The following is a 13,457-nucleotide window of genomic DNA, read 5'->3' on the forward strand; positions in this document are numbered from 1 at the left end:
CACTGTTTCCATTGTTTCCCCATCTATTTGCCATGAAGTGATGGACCAGATGCCGTGATCTTAGTTTCTGTAATGTTTAGTTTTAAGTCAGCTTTTTCACTCTCCTCTTTCACCTTCATCAGGAGGCTCTTTAGTTCCTGTTTGCTTTCTGCCACAAGGGTGCTGTCATCTGCATATCTGAGGTTATTGATATTTCTCCCAGCAGTCTTGATTCCAGCTTGTGCTTCATCCAGCCCAGCATTTTGCATGATGTACTCTGCATATAAGTTGAATAAGCAGGGTGACAGTATACAGCCTTGACATTCTCCTTTCCCAGTTTTGATCCAGTCCATTGTTCCATGTCCAGTTCTAACTGTTGGTTCATGACCTGTATACAGGTTTTTCAGGAGGCAAGTAAGGGGGTCTAGTATTCCCATCTCGTGAAGAATCTACAACAGTTTGTTGTGATGCACACATCAAAGGCTTTAGTGTAGTCAGTGAAGCAGAAGTAGATGTTTTTCTGGAATTCCTTTGCTTTTTCTATGATCCAATGGATGTTGGCAATTTGATTCTGGTTCCTCTGTCTTTTCTAAATCCAGCTTGTACATCTGGAGGTTCTCAGTTCACGTATTGTTGAAGCCGAGCTTGGAGGATTTTGAGCATGTCCTTGCTGGCATGAGAGATAAGCGCAATTGTGCAGTAGGATGCTTAATAGTTTCCCAGATCATTGAGGTATATAACCAGCACAAGCTATTGATCATTTCTCTCAGAACAAATAAAGCTGATGGAACATTTCCTTTTTTTCATAAAGAGTAGTTTCCTATCATCTTCGTTAAAATCTCTCCATTTGTTTTGAATGGTCAGTGCAAATTCTCAAATTTTCATTTTCTTGATATGTATCCCAGGAACTGGAAAATCAAAAAAGCTGTTGATTGTAGAATATGGTCAGAATGAACCTAAAAGAAAATAAATTCAACATTCTTGGATTTTGAGTCTTTTTAACTGGCTTCTCAAGGAATGCACCATATACTCATCATATAAATCAGCCCTTCTTTAAGATTTAATTCCAGTACAGAGGAATTAGACTATCCACAAATGACAGAAAGTCTGTCACTTTAAGGTTTTTGTGGCCTGCCTAAAGCCCAGGTTATGTGTGAAATATCTACTTCTCTAGAAATGCAACTTTAATACTCAACTGCTACTGAAAGTCCATTTCATAAATTTAATAATGGTTTCCTTTAAAATTTGGTTTCTGGTTGTATTTTATTTTCTAAAACTTTTAGATAATCAAAAGTATTCTCTTAATTTCTGAAAAAAATGTTACTGAGATAATTTCTACAATGTAAAAGAAATATTCTTTAAAAAGAAACTTAATTTTCCTTTTATGCCTATGATGCTTAGTGACCATATTGTTTTGCAGACATTTCACAGAAATGTTTTTACTCTAAGGAAACTGATTGATAACCACTGATACTATTTGCTACAGATAATATCCTGTCTAAATTCTGTTACATAAAGATCTCAGTGCACTTATTGCATAAGATATTTTAGGGTTCTTAGTTTTAAGCTCAGTGTCTAAGATACAGAGAAATGCAGGCAACTAAATCAGTCTGTGCTTCTGGAAGAAACATTTGTCAATTAAGCGTGAGTTGCTTGTAAGACTTCTGAAAGTACTGATGACATCTCAGTTGTAAAGAGCAATGGGAACATTACTCTCTGCTTCCTTTGGCTAAGGAGTAAGAAATAAGAAAATTTGCCTGACCAAGGGTGAAGTTGACCTAAAACTCTATAGACTATTTCATTTGAAATGATTAGGAAAGTACAGTGTATGGAACAAAAGAAATTAAACTGAAAAATGTAAACTGTAAGTTAGGAGACCTCATAATTATAGCAACATCACCTTTTCTGCTTCCTAATTCCTCCTTAAAATGTGCTTTCTGATATAGACTCTGAAGGTATAAAGATGAGTAAGACTGAGTCCCTGCCTTCAAGGAACTACTAATCCAGTGGAAAACAGATGTGCACAGCTAACCCTAATTATTGCGATATATTAGTGTTTTCAGCAAGGTGCTAAGTAGAGGGAGAACAAAATAAATTTTACCTAAGGGAATCAGGGAAGACTTCACAGAGGAGGTGACATTTAGTTGAATCTTAAAGGATGAGTGAACTTTAACCCAAGAAAAAAGGAAAGTAGGGATACCTTGAAATGGGAAAATATCAGGAAACAAAAGCAAATTGTATAAAAATACTTAGCAGATTGGAGAGTATACAGGGAGAATGACTGGGGAGGTAACTTAAGATTAGTTGTGGAAAAAATGAATATTCCTCTTCCCTTAATCCACTCTCATCACCTCCTGTTAATAGTTTAGACTTTATTTTGTGAGACATTAGGGAACCAAAAAACCTTAGTATTTTGTGGTGGGAATGTTTTATTGTTTGGTCATCTACAATCAGCTCTTCACCTTTCCTATGAACTCCCTATCCTTTTTGTGTTACCACCAATTATATGTGATATTAATAAGAGTAGTTTCTTCCACTATCAAATTTTTCTTCAACAAAATCTGGTGTTGTCAGGGTCCAACCACCTGATTTAAGGTTGACCAAATGAACACTCCTCTTTGAATACTTTGAATTTTAATCAAGTGACGCAAAGATGTGAGGACATCTGGCAGTCATATTCACAATAGCAGCAGCAACTACAGTTGGTGCATTGTGGGATTTTGTTGCGGTTTCTGTCCCTTGACCCTTGGGAGCTCCGCTGATTCTAACCTTGATTCATTTTCTGCCTTTTCAGTAAGAACTATGTCCAAACAATGTCCAAAAGCAAATTTATCATTCAAATTCAAGGAGTTACACAACTGGGAAATTAGGACTATAGGTTCAGAACTTTAAATGAAAGACTTTTCAGAGATAGAGATAGGTTTTATTAAAACCTGTATTTCTCTTGTTTTAAAGCTAAAAGTTAAAGCCCAAGAGATAGATCACCCTGAGAGAAACTACAGAGGAAGAAAACAAGAGGATCAGAAATAACACTCTGGGAGATGCCAACATGTGAAGAAGCAGACAGAGGCGATAGTAAGGAAAAGGATATCAGAGAGTTAGGAGAACTCAGGGAAGAAATAATTTCAAAGAGGTGGTCAGAAATATAGCAGATTGCTTAAAGATCAGACAGAGTAAGTATTGAGAAGAAGTCATTGGGATGGGCAATTAGTGCACCATTGGGTACTTTGAAAGAAGAGATTTAGAGTAGCTTTTCAGGTAGGAGTCAAAATCCTATTGTTAAGGAACTAATCACTGCAGATGGTGACTGCAGCCATGAATTAAAAGATACTTGCTCCTTGGAAGAAAAGTTATGACCAACCTAGACAGCATATTAAAAAGCAGAGACATTACCTTGCCAACAAAGGTCCATCTAGTCAAAGCTATAGTTTTTACAGTAGTCATGTATGGATGTGAGAGTTGGACTATAAAGAAAGATGAAAAAAATAAAGAAAGAAAGAAAGCTGAGTGCTGAAGAATCGATGCTTTTGAACTGTGGTGTTGGAGAAGACTCTTGAGAGTCCCTTCGACAGCAAGGAGATCCAACCAGTCCATCCTAAAGGAAATCAGTCCTGAATATTCATTGGAAGGACTGATGCTGAAGCTGAAACTCCAATACTTTGGCCACCTGCTGCGAAGAACTGACTCATTTGAAAAGACCCTGATGCTGGGAAAGATTGAAGGCAGAAGGGTATGACAGAGAATGCGATGGTTGGATGGCATCACCGACTCAATGGACATGAGTTTGAGTAAATCTGGGAGTTGGTGATGGACAGGGAGGCCTGGCGTGCTGCAATCCATGAGGATGCAAAGAGTCGGACATGACTGAGCGACTAAACTGAACTGAACTGAAGAAACTAATAGGTGACAAATGGAAGCAGTAGTACAGACCGTTTTAACTGAAAGTTTACTGGTGTGATAAGGGATGAAACAGCAGCAAGGGGTTTAGGGTTAACAGAAGGCTTTTTCTCTAGAGAAATAAGACTTTTCAAAAGGAGGAGGAGACGTTGAGAATGTTGGAAAGAGAGATTGGGAATGGCACAGTAAGTGTGGTAGATCTCAAGGAGACAAAGGATTGAGGTGGTTGACCCTGGGACCCAGGCTGAGTAGGCAAGAAAGTGCAACGGCTCTAAAGTGCAGACATGCCTGTGTGCTCAGTTGCTCAGTCATGTCCAACGCTTTGCGATCCCACAATACTGCCATTTCCTACTCCAGGTTCTAAAGTGAGGTGGAAACAAACAGAAGCTCCATTCCAAGCGGGTTGGCTGGCTTGAAGGAGTACACTTGGTATCACCAAAATCTGAGCTGCTCTTACATGTGTGTGTGCTAAGGCACTCAGTCGGGTCCAACTCTTTGTGACCCTATGGGCCATGGCCCACTAGGCTCCTCTGTCCATGGGATTCTCCAGGCAAGAATACTGGAATAGATTGTCATGCCCTCCTTCAGGGGATCTTCCCCACCCAGGGATAGAACCCACATCTCTTTTGTCTCCTGTATTAGCAGGTGGGCTCTTCACCACTAGCGCCAGCTGGGTAACAATCAAAACTGAACAAACTTGCTATACTTCATCCTTGCTGCCTTCATCATAAGAGTGAAAAACTGGAAACGATCTAAGTGTCCACTAGTGGGGATTTCTTAAATAAATTATGATGTATCCAAATTGTGGTACTTCCCTGGTGGGTCAGATACTAAAGAATCCACCTGTAATTCAGGAGACCCAGGTTTGATCCCTGAGTCGGGAAGATCCGTTGGAGAAGGGAATGGCTACCCGACTCATTGGAAAAGAGCTTGATGCTGGGAAAAATTGAAGGCAAAAGGAGAAGAGGGCAGCAGAGGATGAGATGGTTAGAGAACATCACCAACTCAATGGACATGAATTTGAGCTCACTCTGGGAGATAATGGAGGACTGGAAAGCCTGGTATGTTGCAGTCCACGGGGTTGCAAAGAGTCAGACATGACTGAACAACGCAACAACAACAAATGTCATGACTATTTTTCAAAAATAAGTAGATTGTTACCATTGTGTTAATGATTATATTCCACCCATAATTTGGATTGTTGTTGTTCAGTTGCTAAGTCATGTCTGACCCTTTGCAATCCCATGGACTACAGCACGCCAGGCTTCCCTGTCCTTCACTATCTCCCAGAGTTTGCTCAAACTCACATGCGTTGAGTTGGTGTTGCCATCCAACCATCTCATCCTCTGTCATACCCCTCTCCTTCTACCCTTCAGTCTTTCCCAGCATCAGGGTCTTTTCCAGTGAGTCAGTTCTTTGCATCAGGTGGCCAAAGTACTGGAGCTTCAGCTTCAGTATCTGTCCTTCCAATGAATATTCAGAGTTGATTTCCTTTAGGATTGACTGGTATGATCTAGCTGACCAAGGGCCTCTCAAGAGTCTTCTCCAGCACCACAGATCAAAAGCATCAATTCTTTGGCACTCAGCCTTCTTTTTGGTTCAACTCTCACATCCATACATGACTACTGGAAAAACCACAGCTTTGACTATATGGACCTTTGTTGGCAAAGTGGTGTCTCTGCTTTTTATTATGCTGTCTAGGTTTGTCATGGCTTTCTTCCAAGGAGCAAGCGTCTTTTAATTTCATGGCTGCAGTCACCATCTCCACTGATTTCAGAGCACAAAAAAATAAAGTCTCTCACTGTTTCCATTGTTTCCCCATCTATTTGCCATGAAGTGACGGACCAGATGCCGTGATCTTAGTTTCTTTAATGTTTAATTTTAAGTCAGCTTTTTCACTCTCCTCTTTCACCTTCATCAAGAGGCTCTTTAGTTCCTGTTTGCTTTCTGCCACAAGGGTGCTGTCATCTGCATATCTGAGGTTATTGATATTTCTCCTGGCAATCTTGATTCCAGCTTGTGCTTCATCCAGCCCACATTTTGCATGATGTACTCTGCATATAAGTTGAATAAGTGGAGTGACAGTATACAACCTTGACATTCTCCTTTCCCAGTTTTGATCCAGTCCATAGTTCCGTGTCCAGTTCTAACTGTTGGTTCATAACCTGCATACAGGTTTTTCAGGAGGCAGGTAAGGGGGTCTGGTATTCCCATCTCTTGAAGAATTTTCCACGGTTTGTTGTGATGCACACATCAAAGGCTTTAGTGTAGTCAATGAAGCAGAAGTAGATGTTTTTCTGGAATTCCTTTGCTTTTTCTATGATCCAGTGGATGTTAGCAATTTGATCTCTGGTTCCTCTGTCTTTTCTAAATCCAGCTTGTACATCTGGAAGTTCTCAGTTCACGTATTGTTGAAGCTTAGCTTGGAGGATTTTGAGCATGTCCTTGCTGGCATGTGAAATGAGTACAATTGTGTGGTAGTTTGATCATTCTTTGACATTGCCCTTCTTGGCTTGAGAACCCCTTGGACAGTATGAAAAAGCATGACATTTGAGAAGGTGAAGAAGCATCTTATAAAACATTATATAAACATGATTTGATTTTGCCAAGATTTTGCATACATGTGTGAGTACATGCATATATGCAAAGGAGATATCTGAGAGAAAAAGTCACAAATGGTGACTTTTATTTATTTGTATTTTCTATATGATTTAAATGTTTACTATATATTTTCTATTATTTTAGGGCTCAGAAAATACAATACAGTTGTTTTTTCAGTAATTCAAAGCATTAGAAACACCCAAATCACTTATGTTTCCTCCCCACCAGTCAAAACTTTCTTTTTTCTTAACGTGGTTTATCTTCTAGAGGTAGGAACTGAGCTGATTAAATTAATTTATGCCAATTTGTGAATGATTAGTATCTCCATTATCCTTCAAAACATATTTATTTTCTTAAAATATAAATGAATCTCAAAGTGATATTTAATGTAGATGAACAATGAAGCATGATAATTTGGACAAGCCCCAGAATATGACCCCGGGGCTTCCCTGGTGGCTCAGTGGTAAAGAATCCACCTGCCAATGCAGGAGACTTGGGTTCGATCCCTGATCCAGGAAAATCGCACATGCAGAGGAACAACTAAGCCCATGTGCCACAAGTACTGAGGCCCGAGCTCCCTGGAGCCTGTGCTTTGCAACAAGAAAAGCCACTGCAGTGACAAGCCCTCACACCACAGCCAGAGAGAAGCGCCTGCCTGCCACAACCAGAGAAAGGCCCACACAGCAATGAAGACCCCGCACAGTCAAAAACAAATAAATGAAAGTCTTAAAATAAGGGTATGACCCATAGCAGATTAACCCTGCCAGAGAATGTATATCCCTCAGCGTCATATTCCCATTATGCAACATTCTCTAGTCCTGTTATAGATTGATACTTGTTACACACACGTTAGTTTTTGTTTTTGTTTTTTAACCTTGTCTTATTTATTTACTTATCTTGTCACTTCTAACTTAAAATGTACTCTTTCTCTTCTGTTCTCTTTTGCTTTGTTAAATTTAGGTTTCTGTAATTTGACTTCTATATATTTATATTTAATTCAGGTGGAATTTATTTTGATATCTAGTGTGAGATATTTTGATATCTAGTGTGAGGCATCGCCGACTCAATGGACGTGAGTTTGAGTAAGCCCCAGGAGTTGGTGATGGACAGGGAAGCCTGGCATGCTGCAGTCCATGGGGTTGCAAAGAGTCAGACATGACAGAGCGACCGAACTGAACTGAACTGAGTGTGAGAGAAGAAACTAAATTGATCTCATTCCAAATTGCTACTTTTCTCAAAATCATTGATTCAGTCACCATCTTTTGCTTGTGTGCCTTACCATGTACTAATTTATTATATCTAAAAGATCTTTTTTTTCTGCTGTGTTGATCTGAATATTTTTGCACCAGTCATAGGGCTTACTGTAGTTCTGTAATGTTTTAATAATTGTTCATGTCAGTCATTGCTTTCCTTCTTAAAAATTTCAAAGTGCTATTTTCTGCTTTTTATTTTTCCTTTGAATTTTAGAATTATTTTTATCAACTGTCTTAAAAATCTTAATTTGGTTTTAGTTCATATAGCATTAAATTTTTTTTTGTTTGTTTGTTTGTTTGTTTTTAAATTTTAAACTTGACTTGAATCTCTCCACTTTGTACCGACAAATTATTTTCAGCCTCCTAAGTATTTTCCAGAGGCTCCCTGTTAAAGTGGTGGCAGTGAATATATTAACACATTGCAGTGGTGACGCACAGGTTTGTAAGGCAAGGATTGCCTGTTTTCATGTAAAGCTCATGTATTAAGAAACTGTGACATTTGGGGCCTTCCACTGTTAGCATCTTTGGAATACGAGTTTTGTTGTTGTTTTTTAAGTGGTTCTTTTTTATCTTATTATATCAGTGTGTCGTCTTGAACTTTAGCTACTAGTTGTTAAGTTATCCAGGACTGCTTTATTTCGCATTCTTTTCCCATTTTTGTAAATTGGCTTATTATAGTAGGTTGAAGACCTCTACAAGTTTTCTTTCTTGTAACTCTAGAGAGTAAGGTGGTAAGGCCTGTCTTTCAGAGACTTTACAGATTGATTTTGTAAAGCATTCCAAACCCTAGAATGCTTATTACTTTTACTACCTGTATGATCTCAGGGAAGTCGTTTAAATTCTCTGATCTTAAGCTTTCTCATCTATACAGCGGGCATAATAATATATACCTGAGGTGTTAGTGTAAGTATACATATAAATGGTCTCTGCGTGGTCACGCAGGAAATGGCGTGCCTTTCCATCTCTCCCTTCCCTCCATTTATTTGTCAGTATCTATTTTGCCAGTCCTCCCAGCCTTTGTTTGCATGATCACTGTCCCAAAGGAAGTTCCTAAATGTCTCCCATGGCTGGTACTTAAGACCAAATGAGGAAAGGATAGAAGTAGAGCAAATAGTTTTGTAAGCAATCTAGTATTAAGTTAATTACAAATCATTTTATAATAGCAAATGAAGCTGAGCCATTGTTCATACCCATCCTTTAGAAAAGTAAGCAAAGTTTGGAAAATTACCTTCTAAGTTATTCATGATTAATATAGGATAATATTTTGGGTGTCAACCTTAAGAACTCATTTACAGGACTCCTATCAGTACCAAATGGTAATTCTAAATGTAAATTCTAATCATGTCACCTTCAAGCCAAAATCATTGATTAAATGGGCATATTCAACATTAAAGTGTGTGTGTTTAATTAAAATTGATTTTGGAAGAATTCTCCAACTACTGTTTCTTATGTTCAGAGTTATTTTCTAATTATAAAAACTAAGTAAAATTGAGGTATTATGTAGGTTAAATTATGTATGTTGAGAAGTATCTAATTTTGGTGTTTTTTTTTTTTTTTTCACAAAGGCCTAATATTTTATATATCTACTCTATGTTTGAATTTCAACCTAGGGTATTCTTTTCAGTGTTCAAAATTCAAAAGTTGAAATCTTATCTAAAGAAGATCTTTGATGTTTTGGGCACATTCAGAGCCCTGAGTATGGGGAGAGAGGTGGAAAAAAAATTTGAGAAAAATAATTATTTGATTGCTCTTCATCGCATTATTTTCATGGTAAAATAATAGTCAATATGCTAATTCTGTCATCTGCTATATTATGTGAGGGCTTTCCTTAGAGCAGAGCAGTGAAAGCATATGTTTACTGTTAGTCGTATTCACAGTAGAAAGACTGTTTTGTGTGTATTTGAATATTTCCACTTCATCCCTTAAGAATTCTCCCAGTAATTATAAGGTAGAAATATTATTCTTGAATTTAAAAAGAGAGAAAAGAAATAAGGAAAAGAAAACAGAATCTTGAAAATTTGATTTCCAGCTACAGACCCAATTTCTTGCACTAACAGTTTCAATACTATGTTTCTCGATGAACGTGGCATATGCAACAACCATCCATCTGTTCTGATAGATGGAAACTATCTTTAAATAATAAAGAAACTCCTTTCTGACACAAATACTCTTTGCCTTTGAACGCTAAGTAGAATTATGCAGCATGATGTTTGTGTCAGTCTGACATTTATATTAAGACCTACCTGATTATATCTTCTAAAATCTATTATTTTTGGTAAACACTTTGGTTGACTAGACTGGGTTGGTTTTGTCTTTGGTTTTGCTTTTTTAAGTTTCTCCCTAAAATACTTTCAGCTAACTCTCAGATTAATAATCATGCTATGATGTCAGCCAAATCAAGTGCTAACAAGGAAATGGGAGACCTGTTCAAGAGAGATGAGTAAATATCCCAAGAGAGGAATCAAACAGAAAGCAGTCATTTTTCATAAAGAGGAAAATCATTAAAGAAAAGAGGTTCTTTTTAAAAATAAGTTTAACTGGAAACCTGGACAATCTAAAAAGGTGTGCAGATGGTAAGATACTAATGGAAGAGGCAGTTGGCAGTATGGTCAGCAGCATGTTCCACCTGCTGCAGGAGTTTGCCTACGGGCAGATACAACTCCCTAGCTTGAAAAAAAAAGTGTATAGGTTACAGTCCAAGTGAGCTAGACACACCTCTAACCAGAGTGCTGCTCCTCAGTAATTCACACTGCTGACAGCAACAACACTAGAATTAAATAAAATGGGAAAACAATGTGCTGATTTTTTTCTAACTACTGTGTCAATATGCTTAAAAAATAATTTGAGGTTTTGTATGCGTTTTCTGAATAGGTAGCAACCACATTCCACAGTTTGATAGGTTTCTTCACTCTTCATTTCAGAGTCTTTGGGGCTTCAATATGAACTAACTTTTAAAATTAAAACTGGATCCAGGTACTTTTTCTCTTTAACAGATTGGGATCCATTAAATCCCACTGCAGACAAATCCTATGAAGAGTGTGTATTGTTTCAAATAGCTGGAGAGGAGAGCAGCTTTCCCCATCACTCACCAGAGCTGTGGTTCACCCAGTAGAGTCATGTTTTTAGTAGGGTTCCTGTGGGAGACCTGTTTGTGAAAGTGGCATTTGTGATTGACTTCAGCTCCCCATGCCAGCTTCAGAAAGTCAAACAGATGTTTCCTCGTTTACTGCAGCAGAGCTCATCACTTACCCCAAGAGGAAAGTCAGAAGAGGCTGGGGACAAGCGCCATTCTGTCAGCCAAGCCACAAGAAAATAGAGATAGAGGGCTTATTTGTGTGTGTGTGTGTGTTTTCTAAATCTGATTAAATAGAGATTAAATTTTGCTTTATTTAAAGATAGAAAGATCCATCTAAGTTTCCTTTTTTAACTCTTTTCTCTCCCCGACTTCCTGTCAAAGTTCAGTCTCTGATGGGTCTCTTTGGAATACAGTCTTTGTGCTTTACAGTTTTGCTTTGAGACCAAAGTTTATCTCCTGATTTGTTCTCAAAGAATAATAAGATCAAAAGTTATTTCCTATTCACACATATCAAAACACATGCACACCCCCAAAAATCAAATAAAATAATGTATTTTGAATTTCATATACCACAAATGACGTGGCCTGGGAATTATACTCATTAAATGGATTACGAAGATCTAGGTGACATACAGTGGAAAACAATATTGCATTAAGCCGGAACTAACATTAGGGGGGACAAGTAAGACTTTTTTGTCTGATCTGTATATTTAAAAAGTACTAGTGCTTACTTTTAAGCTAGAAATAAAATTGCTTTAGAAAATAAAAAAAAATCAATTTTAACCATTTCCATGTTTTTGTTTTAGACTTGTATCAGATGTAGTCTTGCTTAATTGTAGTCTAGAGTCCGTTTTTTAAGTTGGACTTTTCTGGAAAATGATCTGATGTCTCTTTGCTTGGAACGAATTCCTCTAGCCTGAGGCTTTGGTCAGTGGAAGGGTCGCGGCTAGTTTAGAAGTTTCTATGTGGATGTACGTCTCTGTCTCTCCCTTTCAGGCGCTCTCGTTTGCTCTCCTCTCCTGCTCTGTACAAATGCAGAGTGCTGTCTGTGTTTCAGGAAAAGAATGTGTGTTAAAAGAACTAATGGTCCAACTGTCCATCAGACTGGGCAGCAATGGAGGTCATCTGGCGGTCAAAACCAAATAATTTCAGCCTGTTCCTAAAGGCCCTGAAGCTGTTGACTCAACGACTGGAGTTCACCATCTCTTGTTGCTTCTGTATCCTCTGAAACCTGGGAGTTTTATTTTGGGAGACAAGAACGTACATATTTTCTCCCTAGCAACTGTGTGTACACAGTGCCAGCCGTTCAGTGTTGGCTCAGGTTAGTTTGGCTGAAGTATACAGTTAGTGCTCCTTCTCGATACACGTCTGCCTGGAATAAACAACAGACCAGGTTCTAAACCTGGATGTTCCCAAAATATTGAGAGAGTCTAATTATTTGTGTTTGTTTGAAGTGCATTGTTATACAGAAATTTTAAATATTTAAAAATAGAAAACACTGTCTCTTTTATGAAGAGATCTGTTGTTTTTAATGTGAAACCTCCTACGGGCACATATTTTAAGGTAACTTCCAAGTTTCTACATTCATATGGAACAGATGGGAATGGAAGTAGTTTCAGAGAGCTGACAACTCCATTAAAAATGTTTTAAAATCCATAATCCATAAATCTGAACCACATATTGGTTATATTCACAGCCCTTCCAGTATTTCTTGTACCCTATTTGTGAATACCACCACCTGCTGGTAGTTAAATGACAAGATCTTATTTTCTTGAAGAATCAATCTAAAAGTCAATATTAAATAAAATTTAAATGCTTTTAAGTAGGTAAGTTTTTGAAATGAAAATCTATTTACTGCATTAATTTGAAACATCCCAGTCACAATTCATTTACCAAAACTTTTTAAAAGGCTTTAGAAAAAATTGCACATGGAATAGTTTTGAAGGAAAAGCTATTCTTTAGTTTTTACTTAATACCAATTCTTGATTATCTTTTCACTTTAACTTTTTTCCTTGCCCACAATATTTCAAGCAATCTTAGAACTATCCAAATCATCAAGTTTGAGTCTCATTGCTTTTACTTCTTTTGTCTGCCCATTTTCTAAAAGAAGTGTTTGTGCACAATGAAATATCTAAATATTGAAAATCTACAGACTGAATGACTGTCATTTTTAAAGACTGTGTCTGTGATTGAGGAATTTTCCACTCATATTTTGGCACTGACTCATAAAATATACATTCAAAAAAATCTGTTTCATGGGCTTTTTTAAAGCAGGGTAAGAAATTTAAAATGTACAATAGAATAGGAAAATCAAATCATCATGCAATGATATTACAATATACTTGTTTCTTTTAATTGTTCAAATCTTTACTCATCAAACAGAAATATACTTTTATACTTTGTAATAAAATAAACTAAAATCCAGTGTCACTGTTGCCCAATTAATTGTATGACAAAATTTTATGGATTTAGGTAATCCAAAACCACAGCTTTCCAGACACCCCCCCCCCCAAAAAAAAAAGTGTGTGCTGTTTTTATTCTGAAGCTGTGTTCCTAGAGTCTCCTATCATTTTTAAAACTGCATCCTGGTTCAATTTTAATATATGCCTTTAGCAGTGTTATTTTATTTTACCTTTGTATCTAGTAAGACT

The 13,457-nt window shown here is 37.4% G+C and overlaps 1 protein-coding gene across 2 annotated transcripts in view; it reads left to right on the plus strand.

The window, feature by feature from the left end:
* SKAP1 (src kinase associated phosphoprotein 1) overlaps window positions 1-13,457 on the plus strand; it is a 296,312-nt gene that overhangs the window by 164,329 nt on the left and 118,526 nt on the right. The window lies entirely within an intron of this gene.

The sequence above is a fragment of the Odocoileus virginianus genome, chromosome 17 (genome assembly GCF_023699985.2).
Source record: "Odocoileus virginianus isolate 20LAN1187 ecotype Illinois chromosome 17, Ovbor_1.2, whole genome shotgun sequence".
Taxonomy (NCBI): Eukaryota; Metazoa; Chordata; class Mammalia; order Artiodactyla; family Cervidae; genus Odocoileus; species Odocoileus virginianus.